Source organism: Lycorma delicatula, chromosome 7 (assembly GCF_047948215.1).
Source record: "Lycorma delicatula isolate Av1 chromosome 7, ASM4794821v1, whole genome shotgun sequence".
NCBI classification, from domain to species: Eukaryota; Metazoa; Arthropoda; class Insecta; order Hemiptera; family Fulgoridae; genus Lycorma; species Lycorma delicatula.
The window spans coordinates 35,297,391-35,316,263 of NC_134461.1; the positions used below are offsets into that span (position 1 = coordinate 35,297,391).

Below are 18,873 nucleotides of genomic sequence, written 5' to 3' on the forward strand. Positions count from 1 at the left end.
GTTTTTAGAGTGAAAGATGTTGACGGTTGCTTAGCCATTTCACCAGTTTATACAAGATTCCAAGCGACAAAGGAATACAGAGATGTCGAGTGCACAATGCTATCTCTAATATCAACCTGGGTTGTCAGCGTTCACAAACTGCAGAGAACAAATCTTGACAGGACAGTGATAGAGCTCGCCAAGGAAACTTTTGCCAGGGTGCAGATTTATGTCACCCTTACTAGAATTAAAACTTTAGAGGGCATCGCCTTGTCTGATTTGAACCCAAATAAATTATTAAATAGACCACAGGATGAGAAAGCTGTGACAGAAATGATGAGGTTGCGTAATCTATCTAATTTATAGGTTTTATTATTGCAACCCACCGGGTTGGTCTAGTGGTGAGCGCGTCTTCCCAAATCAGCTGATTTGGAAGTCGAGAGTTCCAGCGTTCAAATCCTGTAAAGTCAGTTATTTTTACATGGATTTGAATACTAGATCGTGGATACCGGTGTTCTTTGGTGGTTGGGTTTCAATTAACCACACATCTCAGGAATGGTCGAACTGAGACTGTACAAGACTACACTTCATTTACACTCATACATATCATCATCACTCATCCTCTGAAGTATTATCTGAAAGGTAATTACCGGAGGCTAAACAGAAAAACGAAAGGTTTAATTATTGCGAGTAGACATTTGGACAAGGTTTCAGAGTACCCGATTAAAAAAAAGTGTTTATAACTATAGAATGTTATCTATTGCAAAATTATAATATTAAACTCATTTCATACAGGGTGATGTCAGTTGGAATGTTGATTATTTTTTTAATAATAATGAAAAATTAGAATTTATTATTGCAAAATATAAATATAAATATTTAATTATAATTTTTCAATTAGAGATAATATACTTTTCACCATTTTATATAAATATTAAATGTTGGTTTAATATTATATGGAGTTTAGAGGAAAGTAGCCAATGTAAACTATTATTAATACCCTAGTCATGCAGGGGACAAAGCAACACGTACTGTTATGAGCGGACAGTGGCTAAGAGTGTTGGGCCGTTCGGTTTTCTGGTATTTTTCCTAATATTATCATCGGATTTGGCTAAAATTAATATGGGGATCATTCTAATATTATACTCTTTTGATTAAAAAAAAATTATCAAAATCGGTTTAGTGTCACAAATATTGCATAATAAAATTTTTTTTAAATTGTCGAATTGATAACCTCCACCTTTCTTGAAGTTGGTTAACAAAACAATTCGTAAAAAAAAAAAATTATTTTAAAGAAAATTACTTAAAAAAAAAAATTATATTTATGCATGACTAAAAAGAAAAGCATGGAGCGCATTCTCATAAAGAACCACTTCATAATTAGAGCGTGCCCCACACTTTTCTTTTTAAGTAATGCATAAATAAAAAATCTTTTTAAAAGTAATTTTGGAGGAATTATATTATTCCATTTTTATTACCTCTACAGAACTGAGTTGTTTGAAATCATATTTGAAGAAATTAGATTCTCTTGAGTTACAAAATCTCTTCTTCAAGTGCTGTTAATTTTACACTTTTTTTTTAATTCATTAACAAAGAAAAAAAATACTTATTTGCAGATTTATTCTATATTATAATCTGGATAATTAATTTCCATTATTATAAATGAACCAATTACTTATGACTAATTCAGATGATTAGCGTACATAAATTATAGAAAGTAAATTTACACTAATTACATGAAAATCTGCTTCAACAGCCAACTGATCTACTCATACTGAATTGACAGTCAAAATCAGTCGGATCGATCGCTACATCTTAACAATTCAGCTCCCTTTCTCAAGATGTTCCCTTTGTATGAAATTAACAATAGAATATTGTATTGTCACTCGACTTACGTCACTGTGTAAAATTTCACTATTGTATGACATAGGGGAATGAGTTTAATTAAGGTTGCAAGATTTGAAGACATGGTTGAACCGTTGTAAATTAAAGAAAAGTATGTAAAAAATCAAAAATGTGTAAAACTTTTCCGACTATTAAATTAATATGCATATAGTCGAAAAAATATATATAAAATACATAGATATTAGGATGATTTTTTATATCGATTTGAAGCATAATACATTTTATGTAATTTATATGATGCTAAATTTTTAGTTAATTAGGGACGCCTTGACTAATAGTCAAAATATATCAGAATAACTTTTCACTAAACTATATATCAGTATATACGACCCAACCACTTTCAAGTATCACTTCACTCTCTCTTAAGATGCCAGCACTAAATTTTAATGGCATCAATGCTCCATATAAAGAAGGCATCGTGCCAAATTTCAGAGCTTTTGGATATTCTGGTGGTAAGAAATAAAGCGATTTAGTGCGCAAACGCGCATACATTTATAAGTTCATACTAACGGTTTTTTTGTTACCAAAAAATTATACAAATATCCTCGTTTGAGAACCCAAGTGATTACAAAAATCTTAGAGATATTTTTTTGATTGAAGCCAGTTCTTTCTCTTTGTTACTTATGTGTATAGTCGGGAAAGTGAAACAAATTTCAGTTCACCAAAATTTATTCAGCAATAAATCTGCAGAACAACGTAGATCAAATAAGAAGAGTATATAAACTTATTTTATTTCATCTTAATAATAACTATTTTGTTAATTTTTTCCCCAAATGACTGTAAAAGGAGTTTACTAGTTTATTACAATTTTTAAATATCATTGATTTTTTAATACCGAAAGAGGTTGTATGTTTGTTAAATGTTATAAACCGTAATGATATCAGATGATGTAACATGAATCACTCCTGAAAATGAGATCTTTAAAAATAAACATAAGAAAAAGAGGCATACTAAGAAAAGAGGAGTAGTGGTTTCCCTCGTCTCTGAACAAAATATACAGTTTTTAACAGCATGAAATGACCAAGATATTCACCTTACAAGCGACATCTACAATCTCTTCACCGCAAATAGAACTGCCTGCTGTGCAGTGAAAATCATTAGTCATAGAAAAATCAACACTGATTGGTAGGTTTTTACCCTTCAGTTCTGCATGTGACCCATCAGGTTGGTCTAGTAGTGAACTCGTTATCGCAAATCAGCTTTGATTTGCGTTATCGCAAATTTCGAAGTCGAAAGTTCTAAGGTTCAAATCCTATTAAAGGCAGTTACTTTTATACGATTTTGAGTTATAGATCGCGGATAGCGATGTCTTTGGTGGTTGGGTATCAATTAATCACACATCTCAGGAATGGTCGACCTGAGACTGTACAAGATTACACTTCATTTACATTCCATACATACCATCCTCATCCATCCTATGAAGTTCTACCTTACGGTGGTTCCGGAGGCTAAAGAGAAAAAAAGAAGTGTTCTACATGCATCAAAGTCATAAGAAAGACTGGATAATGTAAAAGGAGTAAAAAACATAATAATAAAAATTATTCATTTAGAAGATATGTTGAAGTAACTTTGTTGTTAATATGTGCTTCATTGTTGTATTACTAAACCACGCTACAGAGTGATTCAAAGAAACGGGAAATTTTAAAAATTTAATAACGTTTATGAACAATTTTTTTTTAGAAAATGAATTTTATTTCATGTAATTTTACAAATGTTGCCATTTTAGGATACATACATTTTAGTTTATTTTTTAAAGATGACATCTTCCAGGTGACCTCCTCTTCCACGTAAAACTCACGAAGTCTGTTCGTTAAATTGTTCATGGTTTGACGTAACATCTCAACTGGAATTTCCGCAATTGCTTCTTGGATCTTTGCCTTCAGTTCTTCCGTTGTAGCAGGTCTACTGTGGAACACTTTGCTTTTAAGGTGACCCCACAAAAAGTAATCACCAGCTGAGAGATCAGGTGATCTGGGAGGCCATCTAATGTCACCATTTCGTGAAATTACACGTTGTTCAAACAATCGGCGTACAGCTGCCATCGATATTCGTGCAGTATGTGACGTTGCTCCGTCTTGTTGAAACCAGGCTGTGTTAAGAATTGGCGGAAATCTCTTTTGTTGTTCCACAACAAAGGTTTCAAGCATGGCTACGTAACTAGCCGACGTCACTGTAATCGCAAGACCGTTGTGACCCTCAAAAAAATAAGGGCCTATAACACCGCAAGATGACATAGCACACCACACGGTCACTTTCTGGCTGTGTAACGGAAGTTGGTATAGCTGCGTAGTATTTTCTTGTGCTCAGTATCGGAAATTTTGCTTATTAACAAATCCACTGAGGTGGAAATACGCTTCGTCTGACATCCACAGTGCGTGAACAAACTCTTCGTTATCATTTAAATTCTGAAGCATTACATTACAGAATTGTGCTCGCACAACTGCATCGTTCGTCGGTTTCAGTTCCTGGACGATCTGCAACTTGTACGGATGGTATTGCAAGTCCTTCACTAACATTCTTCGAACACTTGAACCATGCGATTGTAAAGATGCTGAGAGACGACGGATTGACCGATGTGGACTTCGTGTGACAGCATCTTGTAAAGCTTGAACATTCTGTGGTGTACGGACGGTTCGCTCACGGCCTGGAGGTTTCTTTTTTATTGCCGAACCGGTTTCCTCAAAATCAGATATCCATGTTTTAATTGCATGTGCTGATGGAACACGGTCGTGCCGTCCCAGATTTAAATGACGGCGAAATTCTCTACGCGCTCCCTCCACACTGTCATTGTTTTTGTAAAACGCTTTGATAGCAAATGCACGTTGCGCACCACTCCAAGGATCCATGACAACTAAATGACAGGTTAGGTTAGAGAGGCTTTTTTTCTTTTTCCTGTTTAGCCTCCGGTAACTACCGTTTGGATAATTCTTCAGAGGATGATATGTATGAGTGTAAATGAAGCGTAGTCTTGTTACATTCTCAGTTCGACCACTCCTGAGATGTGTGGTTAATTGAAACCCAACCACCAAAGAACACCGGTATCCACGATCTAGTATTCAGATCCGTGTAATAATACTAGGACTTGAACGCTGTAAGTCTCGACTTTCAAATCAGCTGATTTTTGAAGACGCGTTAACCACTAGACCAACCCGGTGGGTTAGGTTAGAGAGGCTGGCGATACTTATCAAGTGGTACCAATCGCCCACGGCTACCAACACAACTTTCAATTTCCCGTTTCTTTGAATCACCCTGTACAAGAATGCTCCATACATAATTTAAAAAATTCTAAATTTTTCATGTATAGGGTATACTATCCTATAAGTAACAACAGTTATGCAATAATCATATAATTTCTTTATTTAATTTCACCTTATAAAACCTTGAATTTTTTTAATTTCAAGGTTTAATAAGGTGGGCGTTATCTCCAAAAATGTGTATCTCGTACCCCCAAATCGATTTTATATTACTATAAAAGCAGAGCGTACGGAAAGTCGCTATGCAGTATGCTTTAGAATTAAGTGGTGCATTCTGTTCTTTCGACGTTAAGCTGGTTGCCCTGTGGGCTCGTTGGGGGTTGCTCAGTAAAATACCAAGACGTCAGTTGTTGAGTTGTGATTAAACGGGCTTCATTTAGTGTCGTGTTGTTTTGTTTATCGTTATCAACAATTGCGAGAAAGTAACCTTCGATAGAAGAACGCATTTTTCTCGTTGAGCACGTCTTTCGTGAATGTGACATGTATACTGATTTAGTGAACACAAGTTTTTTGAAAAGTTTACAAATAGTTCTGTTACTGCAATTCAATTTGAACTACTATCAAAAGATTTCTGGTAAAAGGTTCTGTTGAAGACGCTGATCGAAGTGGAAGACCACCTAAAGAAAATGATCAGAATCTGCTTGAAATTTCGGATGCTACGGTCGAACGTCGATCAAAGTCATTGCGTAAGTTAGCACAGTATCAAGATATCAGACTTGCTACCACACACAATATGTAAGAAAAGAACTGAAGGTTTTCCCCTTCACAGTAATGTGTATTCAAGAACTGAAACCAACGGGTCATTCCAAATGACTAAATTATTTTAAATTATGGTCAATGGTTTAAATATTTTATTGATCAAAATTCCGTAAGTATCCCCTATATTACGTTTTTTTATAAATGAAACGTGGTTTAATCAGTAAGGGTATACCAATTCACAAACTACACGACTGCGGTCCGCAATAACCCCCATGAATTACACAAACAATCTTTACAGGAAGCGAAAATTGGAGTCTGGGACGAAATGAGTAGATCGCGCATTGTGGGTTCAATCTTTTTTTGAAAATATAGTTAATAGTGATCGTTATTATGTTGTTTTAACAGTCTTCTTTAGTCAATTAACAGAAGTGAAAATAAATCGCGGTTGGTTCCAACAAGGTGGCGCCACAGCGCACACAAATAACAGGTCAATGACGTTTTACGAAATGTCTTTGGTGAACGAATCATTTAGAGGGATTTGTGATCTGTACGAGTACCCGATCTGACTCCCCCAGATTACATTCTATGGGGGGCAACAAAATAAGTAGTCTATCGCAACAGACCACGCTCGATTGACGAGCTAAAAACCGCAATAACGGCAGTACGAGACATTCCAGTACATCAGCTGGTTAAAATGTCTGAAAACAAACTGAAACGTGTGCAGTGTTGTGTTGATATTGGTGGAGGTTATTTTAACACCTTTTATATTCTAGTCACTGTAATATCCGTTTCTATAAAACGATTAAATAAAAATACAAAGAAATAATAAAGAAAATTTCGTCATTGCAACTTCCATAATTCTAGTGCACCGCAACTTTCCGAACGCACCGTACAAGGATTTTCTTCTTTTTTTTCTAAGAAAAAACTATTTATAGCCATCCGATTAAAATAAAAGAAGCAATGTCATTCAAACTTGTTTATTTTCATCCGAAAGAATTACTCCATATATAGTCATGTCCTTTATTTACTTTCTCTTTCTTTGGAATATCTGTACCACTTAGTATTAAGGTAGGATAAATATTTGTTGTTAAAATAAGACTATGTATTTTGTGACGACACAAAATAATTTAAATATTTTATAGACATTGTTTAGATGTTATTAAAGTAAATAAACTGTCACATAATTTCTATTTTGGGAGTTTTGTGTTCTAAAGTTTATAAAAACGAATAAATCAAATAATTAATGCATTAAGGAACACCAGAATATATACTAAAATAGGACGTTAAATAATCAAACTTAATTCAAAAGAAAATTTGGAATTAATTTTACTCTTATTCGGGATATTTAGATGCTAAAGTTGTTTTCAAAAGCCTGATAATGCCCAAAATAACTCATTTAAAATTAACTGTAATTTAATAAATTATGTTTAAAATTTTGTACTGTAGAACTAGAAAAAAGGAGGGCCTATGGCCCGCCGCCAAAATGTTACATAGTTAATGTTTCATTACATTTGATTTTGTTAAATGTTTTTGCTAACTGTAGCTAACGTTCATGAATTTAACGTATTAGCAACATAAACTTTTACAACGAAAGGCTTCAAAATCCCGAACCTTTTTATCTGTTTCAAGAGTTGGGATTTTTTAACATACCTCTAACTTATTTTTTTTCCTTTTTATCCCCAAAACACAAATATAATTTCAGAAAATTGTTCGTATCAAGTAGTATTAATCGTTCGAGAAGTATATATCATTTAAACGAATGAATCGTTCGTGCGCTGCGCGCAGTCGCCCGGCGCACCACTATTGGTTCGCTCTGCACGTGAGTACAACAAAAAAACCACGCACCATCCTTTTTATGGGAAAGATGATGGAGGTGATACTTGTATAGAAGTATTTCTATAACGGTATACTTTTATTCTCTGAATTTGGTGAGCAAGAGTAGGTTTAATTTTCTTACACAGTAGGTTTTAGACGATAACCAACGATTTTTGTAAGGGTTTGGTAAAATTATGGAATGAGATTGACTTTTAAGAAGTATCGTAGGGATTTTTTCCAGGATTAAAAACCATTATGACTTCTACATTGTATTGTGAGGGAAGCATCCAGATTTTAATACTGTACCTAGTTGAAAATACTATTGTAGTAGTTAGATATCTGATCCTTTTTTAGCAAAATTCTTCGGGATTTCTTTAATAAGTCATTATAAAAAATAAAAAAAAAAAGCAATAACATTTTGTTACGATTTTGATATAAATTATATAATAATAATAATACAATAAATATAAACTGCAATGTAAAAGATCTAACAATTAGACATATATATTGACACAAGAACAAGAATTGAATCGTCAAAGAGTGTCTAAATTTCGTTCTACAGATACCAACTACCAAAGTCAAGTACTGGATTAAGTAGAAGTTAGAAATAACTGTTAGAAATGGCTTAACGATTGAGACCACCGTACTAATAAGAATGTTTGTTCGGGAAAGTCTTAGTAGAATTTTCATTGATAATTGGTTAACTTTTAATATTTATTTAATTTTCATCGTTCACATTTGTCGACCCAAATTTAATTTTTATTAAAATAATTCTAGGTTCTCCATTTTAGGATAAAAATTATTATAGGATAGAAATTACAAATAAGCCCGATTAAATAAATTTTTAATTTTGAAAATCAATTTTTCTTCTTCAAATTTAAGAAACTATTGATAATTTTTATTTCAGGTAAAGGTAATATGTGTGAATATATATTACACTTGAACTTTCTTTGAAAAAACGAGAACTGTCCTTGGAGTAAGTAGATGAAATTTTTCTGTTACGTTTACAAAATACTATTTAGAAAGAAGTAAAGAGTAAGAAAAAAAAGTTAAATTAGAAATTAGCTTTTTAAGCGAGATTTTAAAAACTTAAAAAAATCGATTTTAGTACTAAAAAAAAAAAAAAAAAAAAAAAAAAAAAAAAAAACAATTAAAAGAAGGCAAGTTAAAGCTTTTATACGGAATTTAATATTCTTAAAAAGGAAATGCAGTAATTTCATTCCTTGTTAAAATAATATAAATACATATTTCCACGCGTGCATATTAATGAATAAAAATTATGGAACATTTGTACATATTTTAATTAACTTACATCATTTTCAACTGAGAAATTAATACCAATGACATCATTTCTATGGCAACATAACTTATTCTGGAACATGTTTGAAATTTACAAAACCTAATTATACTTTATCAAATTTCTTTAAATCGATGCAATTACTTATTTATAATGATTATAAATTAATAAATAAAAAAAATCTGTTAAATAAATTGACCTGTTTCTGATGATAACTCTAAAATTTTAAATAAAACAGAATTAAAATCAATACACATTACAAACATACACACACACACACACACATATATATATATATATATATACATATATATATATATACATATATATAATGTATATGTAATTTTTTAAGCATTATTACATGTGTGTACATGTGATAGACTTGATAAAACATCTGATTAATATTAATGAAAATTATAATTTAGAATCGTATTATTTTTGGATTTTCTAGTTTAATTTTATTTAATTATTCTGAAATTTCTGTTCAATTTTATCTACATTAAAGTTAACTACAGAGTGACTGAAAAATAAACCCACACAAAAACAACTTACCTACTGAGGCAGATATGCCCGATCTTTAAAAAATTGCAAAAAATTCTTATCTTTTAGTTAATTACTCCTCTAATATTATCGGACAATATTGTCCCTAAGTCGACGTTGATCATCATTTCGTTTGTTTTTGTTGACAATCATTTAATCGCTCTTTGGTTGGATGTAATTCTTCTGATCTTAATTTGTGTATACGTTCTCTAGTTGAGAAATTTTCTCCCTCTTTATATTCATCATCCTCTCTTAATTTTTTTATCCTTCCCTTGGTCTTAACGTTTTCTTCCTCTTTATATTTATCATCTTCTCTTAATGTTAAAGGACTTTTACTTTATTTTAACATTTCATGTAACATTGTTGAATTAATAATTTTATAAATATTTGATGTTAATAAAAACTAATCTTCAGCAATTCTGTAACTGTCCACTTTATTAAAGAATTGGAGGAACGTATCTCATTTTCAGATGAAATAAGTTTAAATGAAGTGCAGCAAAAAATGTGTATGTGTAATTTAATAGGCGTAAAAGGAAGTCACGTGGTATCCACAACAGATTTTTTTCTAAATGGCACGATGGTCATATAACATAATCTTCATGTAATATTTTACGATAAAATCTACTGTTAAAACTACGCATCGATTTCTCTATCTATTTTCAAGATATTAGCCACCTAAAAAATGTATACATATATAATAAAAAAAAATTTAATCACTTGGTTTTTATGAAATTTAAATAATTTTATTAACGTATATATGGTTTAGGGGCTTTGAAAATATGTAAACTTTAAATAGTCCTAAGAGAAAAAGTTCAAAGTCTTGTAACGTGCTGGCTATTCCGTCGATCCACGATGTATCCATTTTTCTGAAAATTTAACATTTAAGAATTCCTTTACGTCTCTATTGAAACGGGATGGTGCACCGTTCTACTGGAAAAAAGTTTTTCCTTGGAGGAATTCTTTAGGGTAATGAATATAATGTTTTAATCGCCGACACAATTTCCTCCTTTAATATGTTCTAATATACAGCCCCCGTAAAGTTGTCGTCAATGAATAACAGTGATGGTTATACAAGAAAGTGAAGCAAATTTACATTTACTAAGAGAAGTGATGTTTACTCGATACCAACATAGATCTTTAACGAATGTTTTAATATGAATTCAAAATCCTAGTAATTACATGCCGAACATATTAACGTATTGAGTTGTTTTGAAGTTGTATTAAAGGAGTTAAATATTTCGCATACGGCTAGACTCAACATTATTAAGTTATTAGATAATATAAATGTCGACGATTTAGATCGTACACTTCAAATTATTTTAAGAAAAAATTAATGATTGTAAAATGAAGAAATATATTTTAATGAGTTTAAATGAGTTTTGAGCATTATCCTTTTTATGTCATAACGAGACTAAAAAGCATTTTAAGTAGGTCAGATTACTAATGTTTACTATCTTGAAAGCGGATAGAGATATCTATGTACGGTTTTCGGCATTCAATTTTATTCGTACATGGATCATACAACCATAGTGTTATTTTTAAAAAAATAGAATCAAATATGTTGGAAACGATATGGCGGTCAACCTTTAGAATTAGGTTTTTTTCCTGTTTAGCCTCCGGGAATCACCGTCAGGTATTACTTTAGAGGATGATATGTATGAGTGTAAGTGAAGTGTAGTCTTACACAGTCTCAGTCGAACATTTCTGATATGTGTGGTTAATTGAAACCAAACCACCAAAGAACACCGGTATCCACGATCTAGGACTCAAATCGGTATAAAAGCCTTTACTAGGATTTGAACGTTGGAACTCTCGACTTCGAAATCGGCCGATTTGCGAAGACGCGTTCACCACTGGACCAACCCGGTGAGTCTTTTGGAATTGGTTAAAAAAAAATAGTATTTATATCTAAAATAAATATGACATTGGTCAGCATACTCTAAATTAAAATTGTATAAAATAAGTTCCCACTCGCTTCTGAGGTGGGAATTTATTTTATATACACTACATTTTGTAAATACCATTTTTTTCAATTTTTCATCTCTAACAATTCCATATATTGTTTCTCTCTTGGGTGGGAGTTTTTATTTTTCAACGTCCGATATTTGCGGAATGTTTTACTCATTCGGAGGGCGGGCGACTAACGACTTTTTTAATTTACATCTCATTCGGCTGATTGCTCTTCCCGATATAGAATTAATAAGGATACTATTAGGGTAGGGTAGGGTACATCCTATATATATATATATATGCCGAAGTATATTCAAGGGAAAAAAATAATAAAATAAAAATTGTAAATTAAAAATTTATTTTATTGATTTACATTTATAACTCGTTCTTTTTCCATCATTCCTCGCTAGTATAATGGTCAGAATCCACGCGGGAAACCGGAGTTCAATTCTTTATTTTTACTTCATATACCTATGAGTAGGTATATTTCTTTTTATAGATATAACATGTAAAAAGACAATCTTCCCAGCCGGAAATCGAACCCCGGTCTCCGGCGAGACAGGCGGGATACTGACCAGTATACTACCGAGGAATGAAAGAAAACGTGCGTGGTATAAACCTAATAAATTAAATTTTAGAAAAATAATTTTAATATTTAAAAATCTTGATTATTACTTCTTCAAACACTCTTAAGTGCATCGGAATTTCACTGAATTCTCTATCAAATCAGTATCAAGAAGAGGTCACTAACAGCCTGATCCAAAAAAAATTAGAATAATAAACATTAAGAAAAGAGAGAGTAGTAAATTAAAATATTATTAGTTGTCTTCTCAATTATTATGTAAAGCATTTTCGAGAACTGCCGAGCATGTAAAGCATATTTACTACCATTATAAAAATGCTACCAACTCAGTAGTTATAATTCCCAGTACTGAGAATCTGAAGCTGTATTTCAAAAATTTTTATCACGATCGACTTCAAGATTGTGATTACACCTGCTTCTGTTTAAACTATTATTTAAAGGAAATAAACTAATTAAACTTTTTGCTAGGGAAGTTTTTTCTTAGCTACCTAAGCAAAAAGTTGAAAATAAAAAATTCAAAAAATTGAAAGAAATTTTAACGGTAAAATATCCAATTGAATATCTAGTGACCAAGTTTGAAAATATTAGTTCATCTAGTCTAAAGATATTTAGCAAAAAGCAGTGGAGCACATATACAGAGGTTTGTATGAACGTACTCATACTTTCATACTTCCATTCGGGAAAAGCCTTGTTTTTTTTTGTTTTAATGAACTCCTTAAGGGATGAAATGAAGAGGTTTGTCGAGGACTCGATTGGTGATTTTTTGACTCATTATAAACGAAATTAACCCACCGGATTGGTCTAGTGGTGAATTCGTCGTCACAAATCAGTTTATTTTTAAATTGAGAGTTCTAAGGTTCAAATCCTAGTAAAGGCAGTTAGTTACTTTTATACGGATTTGAATACTAGATCGTAGATACCGGCGTTATTTGGTGGTTTAATTAACCTCACATCTCAGGAATGGTTAACTTGAGAGTGTACAAGACTACACTTCATTTACACTCATACATAATATCCTCTGAAATAATACCTTACAATGGTTCCGGAGGCTAAACAAATAAAAAAAGTTCAAATAAACAAAATTGTAAAAGATGAAAAAAAGGGAAAATTGAACACAAGAAAAGATAAGATATATAAGAACTAACATACTAATAAAGAACTTAAACAGTCTGTTCATGTAATAAAGACAAGCATGGAAAAATATATCATGAAAGTAATTGAGTATAAACTGCAAAGAAGATTAAAACAAGGAAGATTTAGAAGAAAAATAATTCATAAATTATAGCTACGGTCTAGTGAAAAAATTTGAAATAAAAAGAAATTTACTAAGTTGAAAATAACAGTTGATGGATCTTGAGCTATGTTACTCGACTGTAGAATACGTCACGAAGAAAAAGTGTGCGTTAGAAGAATTATATCTTACGAATCACAGCTTGGAAAAAAGCGTTTTAAACCCTTTCATAATCTTCTTTTTAGAGTTATGTTTGTGAGTTACATTTTACTTAAAAAAAAACCTGGGGATGTTACAGAAAATAATGTTACATCTAATATATTAAAATTTTAGCTTGTTTTACCGAGAGTGCAATTATCTTTGTTAAAATATTATATTATAAATTAGTGTTTAAATAAATTTAAGACACAGCTTAACATTACGTTAAAAAAAAAAAATAGCGATTGTGTCCACTGTCAATAAAAACAGTATTATTTTTATTTCAAAATATTACTTTTTGGTAATAGTATTTTGATATGTGTATTGTTTATTAATTTTAATTAACGTTGAGGTAAAAAATTCAAAGCAAAAAATAAGAATTTCGAATAAAAGTGATAGTAATATCGACCTTCTGCGGTCTCATAAAACATAAAGTATAATGTCGCTTCACAGTGCTCAAGAAAAATCAGCTGTTAAATAAGTGAAGTATGCTTTGCTATTCGATTTATATGACCATTACTTGACCCAGAAAATGACAATGGGTATTACTTGACCCCGAGGGGAAGACAACCACTATGTGACGGGTCCGACCGTCATGCCACGCCCTTCGTACCACCCCCATAGGGTCTTTACCGGAGGTCTCAAGGTACATCTCATCTGACCGCTAACAAGATGCCACGGATGCGAATGCCACAAGCGACATTCAAATCGGTGCACCGCGCCTAACTCGGAACCTACAATCATAAATAATCTTATCAGGACCACCCGACTGAACTGATGAAACCACTATCCTACCCGGTGTTAGGGATGAGTTAACCACACAACTCAGGCATCCAACTTACCCGTAAATAATAAACAGCAAACTAAATAAACTGATCATATAAATAAAAACTAAACTAACCATAATACAAAACACTAACTGAATAAACAACAATAAATACCAAACCAAAATAATACCTCAAGAACTCCATAAACACAAACTATAACAAGTAATAATAAAACTACCTAGAAAAAAACATGCCGGCCTCCGTGGCGCGAGAGGTAGCCTATCAGCCTTTCACCCGGAGGTCCTGGGTTCGAATCCCGGTCAGGTATGGCATTTTTCACACTCGCTACAAAACATTCATTTCATTCTCTGCGGAATGAATTACTTGATTGCGGACCCGGAGGTAAAAAAAAACCTATTAACCCTAATAAACAAACCCAACAAGAAGCGTGGACAGTCATAAACAAAAACTATACAATTCACATAAACACTAACAAAATACCTACAAAAAACCAAAAAGTTACAATAAACGATACTTACTTATTAACGCCACCGCAGATACAGCTTTATTTAAAAACAAAGTAATCAATCGGATTTCGGTGGAAAACGAACAGTCTCTTTATTAATTTTAATAAATGGTTATTTATATTTATTTATTTTATAAATATAATTTAACCAAACTTAACCTACGCTCGCTTCGCTCGCTAACCTTGACTAATTAACGCCGTAATTTTTTGAGTATTTATTTAATAAATTCATTAATTATTGTAATTATTTATTATTTAAATAATCAAAACATCCCTGTTAATTAGTCAAGGTTAGCGAGCGAAGCGAGAGTAGGTTAAGTTTGGTTAAATTATGTTTATAAAATAAATAAATATAAATAATAAACCATTTTTAATAAATAAACCATTTATTAAAATTAATAAAGAGACTGTTTTTAAACTATGTTAAACTCTATATCGGTCCATTTTCCACCGAAATCCGATGACTACTTTGTTTTTAAATAAAGCTGTAGCTGCGGTGGCGTTAATACGTAAGTACTTTATAAAAAAAATAATAAACGTAAAATTAAACTATCCAAAACAAGAATAAACAACTAAAATAAATATGAGACAACTTTCAAACTTACAATAAAAAATTAAACGGGCATCATTTTCCAGATGCCCGTCCTTGCCACAGAAGGAATAAAGTTCCTTCTCCTTGAAAATTCTGGCCAAGGTCTTGACATCAAAAACATCGACTGACATTTAAATAATCTTTAATTTTACACGACTGATAGTCTATAAAAAAATCTACCGGTTTCTAAGAATTTTGTTCGCAATCGCTTCTCGCATTCAACTACATAATACACCACATTATATTCTCTGCGGCTAGCCCGAAATACCACCCTAAAAAGACTCGCAAAATCTTCCACAGACTTATCCGTATTTTGAACTCTTGCTACGACAACAAATCCCTCCTCACCGATATCTCGGAGAACGTCGTATATACACATCAGTGACCTCAAGACCTTTGTGGTGATAGTCGATTTGGGATATTTATTTAATGCTTCATTGTTTCTGATTCCTTTCTCAGTTTCACTATAATTATTCACAATGGGTGCACCTAATTTTGAAGGAACCTTAAAAAACGTATAAGATATTACCTAGATTTGTAATTTCTGCAACAATTACCATCTAAGAGACATCCCACCATCAGAATCTTATCATTTCCTATTTCCTTTTATTTCATCAGTTTGTGGGTTTTTAAGACGAATACGACCAAACGCTTTTTACAATTTTTATAAATTTACAATAAGTTTTCTGCCGGTTACCCAAAGCAACCATATCATAAGCAATGATATTTTTAATGATTTTTTTTTAATAAACTTTTCCGTTACAAAATGATGTCAAGTTCAGTTCTGATTCTAATATTATGTAAGTTAACAAACAGTTTAACGAGTATTCTGGTCAAATAGACTGAACTCGTTATCTTCCATATACTTCTGCTACTGCACATCCTACCTTATATAGTATAGGCACTGCTCAGTGCTCTCACCGGTATACAGTGGAAGTAGAGTCGACGGTCATCAACGGTACATTTTTGTAACATCGATACTAGACATCTCAATCTAGCCAAAGAATGGTTTGTTACTAGTGTTTAAAAGTTTATTCTATAGATAAATTTTATTCATTTAGACTTGAATATGTGTTAGGGTGTACTTTATGTAATAATTTTTTTTTTTTAATTTTCATGCAATTATTCGTATAATATATAAGTGGAATTCTTCATTCTTGTAAGGAATTTGTATATTAATTATCTGTAAATTAATTATTCGCTTGTATAGAATATCGAATGACAAGAATTGCTGTTATATATTTACAAATCATTTTTAATGATCAGCAAAAATGTATAAAAAAAAAAACACAAGCTATTTCAAAAAGCTTTATAACATCCAAGTAAATTATGCATCTTTTTTATTTTCTTAGAGTAGATGTTTCCCTAGAGCAGACATCTTTATTTCAATTATAACATGTCTACGGTAGTAACTTTTATCTTCATAATAAATGTTTCTTAAAAAGCATAATTAAATGTTGTAAATTATACGGGTTCGTATATAAAGCAAATTCCTAAGATCTGTATACACAATTAATTTTAAAAATTCTTAGCATTAATCTATGCGTACGTTACTAATAGTAATAATAATAAACACATTAAAGTAAATTCATTAATTTATCAGTATTTTTCACAAAATTTAATAAAATAATGAGTAAATGTATTTTAAGTGCACTCTCGAACACTCCACGAAAAGCAGTATTATCTCATCAATGAAACGAAAGTAGGTAAGCCATTAATGATATACGAGTGACTGATTATATGTAACAAATTAATGAAACTATTAAAAAAACAAAGCTAATGAATTGGTAAAGATAACATGAGTCACTTTTAAATGAATCAACAGAGTTGTGCGTTTATACATTTTTACTAAAAATTATATTCATACTATGGTCGTTTTCCGATTTATTTTTGAAATGTTGCTGAATCAAATTATGAATTAAATACAAAATAAAACCAAACCAACCTAGGTTCATTAAACATGGATAAGCCGTTAAGGAAAGTAAACAAATAGACATACCTCATTCTTATTTATCTACAAATAAATTTGTGTACTTACGAACGTAGGTAATGTCTAAAATTTAAATGGAGTATTCGTAAGTAGAAATGTACCGTATAATTTAATTGAATATTACGGCATATAAAATATAACCATATTTAAAGATATTGAAATATTTACCCATTTCCATGATCAATTACTAAAGAGCTATGACTGTTTTTATTTTATTCAGAGAAAAAAATTACGCGCGCGCGCGCACACACACACACACACAATTAAATTTATAATTGGGTTGTTCGAATCCCGGTTAGACATGTTATTTTTCATACACTACAAAATTCCACATTCCATGAACAAGCTTCTGACGAGTTCATCAACAAAAAGAGAAAAAAATAACAGAGAATGATACAGCAAATTCTGAAAATATATCACAAATTTTCATAATTAATCGATAAAATTTATTAAAAATTAAAAGAAAAGATAGTTATAAAAAAACAATGATAAAAATCGTTAATTTTTAAAATAATATTTCTAAGCAAAATTTTTTAAAATTAAATCAAATATTTGTGAAAATAAAATCTAAACTTTAAGTTTACTAAACGACTAACATTGCCAACGCTGGTATGTTACATACGAGTAATACCTTATGTTTATGTGTTTGTCTTACAAAAAGATAAACATATTTTACAAATATTTGTTGTTTTTGCACCTGTCTAATACAAATGGGAGATTGTATGTATTCACGAGTCACTCGATGATATGAAACAAGGAAGTGGAAACAGTCCTCTATAAACTTTGATAGAAAGAAAACATTTGTAATGTTAACCATTAAAAATAAAGAAATAAAGATATAAAATATATTGGTAGCTCAAAATGTTCATTAATACTGTTTGTACCGAGGAGCTAACGCACAGTCAGATAAAAATGTTCTTATAATCTTAAGATAAACAAAAAATTTAACCTCCCCGGCGGGGAATCGAACCCCGGTCTCCCGCGTGACAGGCGGGGATACTGACCACTATACTACCGAGGACATGCAATAAACATTCTTTTAAACTACTTTTTTTTTACATTAAAGTAATAAAAGATTACAAAATTTTATTTCATAATCTGTGTTTTTAACCATCTAATATCGTCGTATCAGTTCGATTCCGGGAAGAAATCTGGTGTTTTATCAGCTGTTTCTTCATTTAACATACTATAATAAATGAAACAGACTCGCTATAACGCACTCAAAGTAGTAATAATAAAATTAAATATAAAGCAAAATAAACAATCACAGAATTAAAAAAAAAATTAAAAAGATAGGCACTTCGTAATTACTTTCCCAGAGAATACTAACTATATTAAATTTAATGATGGGGAAAGAGTAATGTCAGAAATGGGATATCGGTTTCTTCAAATTTTTAATTTTTAGGGTCCAACCAGTTCATCTAGACGAAAAAAAACATGCGTTTATGTATGTGCATATTTATGTACGTAAATATGTCACACTGCTTTTGGCCTTACATTTCAGGATTGACTGAACTAATTTTCTACAAATTTGGCTCAATATTTCT

The 18,873-nt window shown here is 31.4% G+C and overlaps 1 non-coding gene across 1 annotated transcript; it reads right to left on the reverse strand.

Moving 5' to 3' along the window:
- Nucleotides 1-18,275: 18,275 nt before the first annotated feature.
- On the reverse strand, nt 18,276-18,347 carry TRNAD-GUC (transfer RNA aspartic acid (anticodon GUC)). Its single transcript has one exon. It is a non-coding gene; the product is annotated as a tRNA-Asp (tRNA).
- Between the last annotated feature and the right edge of the window lie 526 nt (nt 18,348-18,873).